This window comes from Eurosta solidaginis, unplaced genomic scaffold, assembly GCF_040869045.1.
Source record: "Eurosta solidaginis isolate ZX-2024a unplaced genomic scaffold, ASM4086904v1 ctg00000221.1, whole genome shotgun sequence".
Taxonomy (NCBI): domain Eukaryota; kingdom Metazoa; phylum Arthropoda; class Insecta; order Diptera; family Tephritidae; genus Eurosta; species Eurosta solidaginis.
This window is the reverse complement of record NW_027136906.1, coordinates 221630-228304: the sequence shown is the minus strand read 5'-3', so window position 1 is coordinate 228304 and position 6675 is coordinate 221630.

Here is a 6675-nt window from a genome sequence, read left to right as displayed (position 1 = left end):
ATTTTCAATAAGCGTACATAGAGTAATAGTAGTAATGGTCCTGCCAAATTTCATTATGATATCTTCAACAACTGCCAAATTACAGCTTGCAAAATTTTTAAATTACCTTTTTTTAAAAGTGGGCGGTGCCAAGCCCCTTGTCCAAAATTTTACTAGTTTTCTATTCTGCGTCATAAGTTCAACCCACCTACCAAGTTTCATCGCTTTATCTGTCTTTGGCCATGAATTAACGCACTTTTTCGGTTTTTCGAAATTTTCGATATCGAAAAAGTGGGCGTGGTTATAGTGCGATATTGTTCATTTTAAATAGCGATCTGAGATGAGTGCCCAGGAAGCTACATACCAAATTTCATCAAGATACCTCAAAATTTACTCAAGTTTTCGTGTTAACAGACGGATGGACGGACGGAAGGATATGGCTCAATCAATTTTTTTTTTCGATACTGATGATTTTGATATATGGAAGTTTATATCTACCTCGATTCATTTATACCTGTACAACCAACCGTTATCCAATCAAAGTTAATATACTCTGTGAGCTCTGCTCAACTGAGTATAAAAACAATGCAGAGCAACAGCAGAAATCACAGTAGCAGTAACGAGTGAAAAACTCTACACCACAGCTACTGCTGGTGTGGGTCACACAATAAAAACAAGTAACAACAAGAACAAAAACATGAACAGACAATGCAATAAGTGCTTTCAAATCGGCATAAATCTAACAAAAATCGTTTTTGCTGTTGAAAAAAAATGCATGTAAAATGTTTTATTGTATCAGTGATTGCGGTTCAATTTAACTAAAATCCACGAATGCCATGTGTAACAGTAACACACAAACTTTTCACTGAGAAGCTTTTCATGGCAGAAAAACCCTCGAAGCGCTTGAAAAACACTTCCGAGGGGCTACCTCGCTCAATAAAATGTTCATCTAATTGAAAGAACTAGTTTCTAAACTTTTGACGTTACTTTGCCCGGGGCGTGAACCCAGAATCGTCGGTCTGGTAGGCGGAGCACGCTACCATCTCACTACGGCGCCGCACATTTACAGATTGTTTATAAACGAAATATTTGTATCTCGCTAAAGTGTAAGTGAGAGGACACACCATACCCTCGTGTATTTTACTTATCTGAAACTACGGCTAGAAAATAATCCAGGAAAATACCTGCACAACCTGGGTCCTGTCTAGATATGGGTTATGATAAAAGACTCTTTCTAGCGCTTACTCAGGATCCACAGCATGAAAAACGAATTTTTGTCTCTTAACGGGCAATGTTCCATATATTTTGCAAATGTACCTGTCTTCATTTATAGCTCAAAATCGTGGTCGGTGTCAAGTGAAGATAGTATGGATCTTAAAGTTTTCGAGAGAAAGTTTTGCGGAAGATTGATTGAAGATGATAAGGACATTCCCGAGATGGTCGGGCTAGTACCATAATGGTGCTTTCTTACCCAAAATTACCGGATCTGTATCCGGCAAATTACCATCAACATCGATAACATCAACATCGTCTCATCCGCCACGTTGGTACTGTTGGTTATCCGTCGGCCATCCTTCAGCACGGATGCGGAAAATATGACAGTGTCTTCCTTGGATGCATAACATGTCAGTGTTTTACGTGAACCGTTCGGTATCTGCCTCTGACCTTGGTGGTTCAAGTGGAAAATAATGTAATTGTGATCGCTGCCAGTAAGGTTCTCTATGACTTTCCATCCAGCAGCGGTTGGCAGCAGGGTGTCCGAAACATAGTTTATATCAGGGATCGAGAACCCGAAGCTCGGCATGTTGGGATCGCTCAAGTTTTGAGTACTATCAGACCGAGCGTGGCTGTCATCTCAAGAACCAAGCTTTCACTGGTATTAGTCCGCGGCATTTCCCATTCAACGGCTCTGGCATTAAAGTCTCCCGCTATAATAAAATAAAATTAAATTAAAAGATTTAAGTAAAATAAAATGAAATAAAATAAATGAAAAAAATAATAAATAAAATAAAATGAAATAAAATAAAACAAAATAAAATAAATAAAAAAATGAAAAAAAAAAAATAATATAATAAAACAAAAAAATAAAATAAAATGAAAAAAATAAATAAAATAAAATAAAACAAAATAAAATAAAATAAATAAAAATAAAATAAAAATAAATAAAATAAAGTTAAATAAAACTTCAGCTAAGTAAGTATTTTTAGCAGAACCCGCTTCGATATGCAGAGAAAGAGGGTGGACCATACTCTGCTCGAAGGACCAGGTTGGAAACGATTTAACTTTTCTTGGCGTTACCAATTGATACCAGTTGGCAGACCGAAGGGGCGATTGATTTGTTGGCCGGCCAAAACTGTTTAAGCGGTTAAGCGCCAAATACGTTTTACTTACACACTTATCGATATAAAACTAGTTCGTTTTCAGCTAGAAAAGTCTAGTTGCAGGTTAACTTTTTTTTCTGAAATCTTTTGGACTATCGTATATATGTTTGCCTATAACGCACATACATACACATGTTTACACGTACACTTAAATGTTATTTTATTTGGGTTTGATTTATTGATTGTGGTTTGTTATTCAGTAGTGTAAATGTTTTGGTTTTTATGCTTCTTTTATGCTTTTTTTAGCAATTACCTTGAAATTATTTTGTATTTGATTACAAAAGGACATAAAAACATAAAATCGCAGTTTAGCGTACAGTTCAATAGAACTTGCAGTGATAGTAAAAAAAATGAATAAACAATTTTTTTCAGTTTGGTTTGCTTCATGGCTGTAAATATATGTGGTTATATGTAAATCTCTTTAAATAAATGGGCGTAATAGGCTGCAAGTAACTACCGTCGCTAGAAACCATTTTATTTTAACCAGTTTGGTTTATTATATTCAACTATTAAAAATAATTGTTTCCATATTTATTTTATAAACGCTTTATCATTTTAATCTTGATGTTAAACCGAAATAAAATAATAAAAAAAAATTTGAAGTTAAACGGTTTTACTGCTAGAAAATAATTAACTAGATCCTGGGTACTAGTCATCACACTCCTCATCAATCTAGGGCATTGATGAGACACACCTCGAACTCCAAAGTATTTTGATGTCACTTCTACCACACTATATGTAATATCTGTTCCAAATATGAGTCAAATCGGACCGCAAATACGAGTATTTTCAATATCTCGATCCTTGCCGCACCTAGCGGGATTTTTTTTCATGATGGGATTTCTATTACCGTATGTAATTTGTGTTCCACATATGAGCCAAATCGGACCACAAATGCGATTTTTTGAAATATTTCGATCCATGCGCCACCTATCGGAGTTTTTGTCTTATTATTGCATGGTTATCAGGTTCTGAACTATATTCCAAGTTTCAAACTTGTAGCTAATCGGGAAGTTGCTTAACTTTCAACTAAAAAATTCTGTCCGCTACACAGAGTCAAACTAATTATAACCGTTTAATTTAAAAAGGAATGTTGTTTGCAAGTTTTGTCATTATCGTAATCACTAATAGGTGCTTTGCTTTGTTGGTGTATTTGGGCCTCGCCTAGCACTTAACGCCAGCTATCTGTGTTTCGCGATAACGAAAGCAGATTGGGATCGCCAAAGGAGTTAAAATTTTCCTGCATGCAATATCTCAATACATCGAAAATCTCCCCTTAAGTCATGTCGATAGGATCACCTTCTGGGCCGGAGTGACTTTAGCTAGTATTTCCCTATATATTTAAAGCCTGTTATTAAATAATCTCACAACTTCAATGCATAGCTTTCGCGAATGCAAATACACAAAGTTATATTCTGTACGAAAGTATTATTATATGCTGGAGAAAGCAATCGGTAAAAAATGTACAACAACAAGACGTGGCTGTGATCGAGTTTGTTGTTCAACAGATCGGTTATTGCAGGAGTGCAGTTTCCAATCCCACTGCTGAGAGAAAGTGCTGTTTTGCAGAGCTTTGTAAGGTGTAACCGGAAAGGTGTCGCCATGTTCATCTTATTTTAGCATTAATTTTCCAAAATATTTAATGTAAGTTTAGAAAGGAAAGGAGGTTGTTTCCTGCTCCAGATCATCCCCAATTTTTATTAAAACCATCACCTTATTGCGACCAAGATATGTACACACCACTGTGAAATAAAGAAAGTTCCCGCAGTGGCACAAGGAAAGTTTGCTGCCGAAAAATGCGCACGAAACAGACAGCTTATGATTACTAAACTCGGTCCTCGCACCTGCTCACTGAGAACAATCTTAGACCTGACGATTCGGCCGAGCTATGTGGGCGTATTTACCTCATTAGGCACCATCGCTGCGAGCCCGCAAAAACGGCTTGTAGGGTTAGAAATATTTCGCTATCTTGAAAACGAAGGGTACTATCTTTAGAGCCACGCATCGTATGGCCGCGGTAGAGCACGGTATATTAGAGCATTATTGTGAGGAGAAGAAGGAAGAGAGAAGCTTTTTGGAAGGGAAAAACGTGAGGCACAATGCGAGGAGTCTCAGATGCTGGCCGATGGGAATAATTCCCGGAAATTCTAACAGTCCGACGAATGACGGAATTGTTCAAGACCGAAGCAGATTGCTGCAGGATTTATTACGGCTACCTGCTAACTGACGTATAGAATGTGCTTAAGTTGTGGACGTAACACTTTTCTTCGTTGATAGCTGTCAAATGAGAAAACGGACGCGATACCCCTATGGCCGACAATGAAAAAAACTTTTCGGTAGCAGACTATGAGGATGTAGGAATGGCAATATCCCCTATAAATAATTATAAGGCGCAAGGTAAAGATGGTTCAAACCACGAGGCGATGAGTTGGTAAATAGCATGCATCAACTCCTATGCAAAACATGGTCGGATCTTATTTAATTAAAGTGCATTCTGCCTTATCCACAAAAAAGCAAACCAGCAAGCCTAATATCGCTTATAAAGTTCTACTACAGTACTGTGCGAAATACTGTAGCCCATGATCAAAGAACGATTATCAGTGCGGCGTCAGACTTGGTAAATCTATTATAGACCAGATCTGAGAATGCGTCATATCCTGTAGAAAACTCCACGATTAGAGAGACGACAGTCAGCATCTTTTTGTTCAAAGTAGCATTGGCACCACGAAAAGAAGAATTACTAGAATATATTGGTATAATTGTATTTGCAAACGCGACATGCCTTCGATGTGTGAGATAATGGGGCAAACAAAAAAGGGTCTTGCGGTAAATGAGACCAAGATGAAGTACTTTCCGTCATTCACTGGTAACGGATATAACTCCGCGACTGTGAAGTTTTTCGTCTATTAGGACCGGCATTAACAGCAAAAACGATCTAGTTTAAAAAGCAAAATGATACTTACATTTGCCAATAAGTGCTTCATTGAACTGAGTAGGCAATTTAAAAGTAAGTTCCTCTTTCGTCTAATAAAAATCACGCTCTATAAGTCGCTCGGCATACTTGTTCTCATGTATAGCTCGAGATCATGTACTCAGTGGAGAGAAATGAGTTGGCTCTTTGAGTGCTTGCTGGAAAAGTAGTCGGGAATTTTCATGTCCTGTCCTTAATGCCGACGAAGGTCAAGAAATTATTTCAGTCGACATCGCTGCTTGAAAGCAGAGGGCGAAAAGACCTCAAATTAGGTGGGAGAGGCAGGTGGAGGAAGACTTGACATCTCATGATGTTCACAATTGATGTCCTCAATTGATGCTCCCAGTCGCGAAACAGGCATATAAGTAAGAACGAAATGCCAAAAAGTATGACTCAGATAAGGGAAAATATCTTTTTCCTCATGAAACGTAATCAAAGAATGCCAAATGTGAATTAGAGCATACTTCTTATATTCTAGGGCTTTCTCTCTGTTTATTACCACCCTATGCAGAGCAATGTCTACCGACTTTCCCTTGGTGTGCGCGTATTGTGTTGCCGAGAGCAGCTTTTCATCCATGTTGGACTTTATGTTAACATCTATCAACCTCTCAAAGGTTTTAAGCAGAAATTATGTTAAGCGGACGGTTCTATAGTCTTTATGATACATGTGACCGATCTTCCCCGCCTTTGGTTGGAAAGCTACACGAGCAGTTCTCCATGATTCAGTCTTATCCACCCATCGAATTTTATTTTCAACCATTCCACGACCGCTCTACTTGAAACTTGTAGCATAGCCGGGAATACGTCTACCATCTGGGCCTGGCGATTTAAAGTTAGAGAACGTCTTCACCGCCCGTTCGGTCTTGGTATCGGTAACGAAGGTCGGCACTACCCGCTCCGTGATCGATGTGTGAGTGCTGTCTGCTGGCTCTTCTGAATCGTCTCGTGATAAGAAATGTGTATCGAAAAGCAGCTCAAGTGAGTCCTCACTATTACGTGACCATTCTCCGTTATCTTTCTTTATTATTCCCTGCAATATGTTACCCCTTTAATAGAAATTTTTTCAGCCTTGCTGTTTCGCTGGAGCACTCTATGTCCGCACAGAAATTTTTCAATGAAATTATCTTCGCACTGGAAATTTCACGCTAGTAGATCCCTATACTTGTCCCGTCACGCTTCATTTTCCTCGGTTTTCGCAAGCTTAAACATTTCTTTTGCCTCTCTTTTCATAAGATTCAGCTCATTTATCCACCATGGCGGCTTTGCTTTTCCTATGAATCTTCTTAGAGGGCAAGCTCTGTTATACGCAGTCATAAGCGTCCTCATCAGCGTGAGTGACAAACT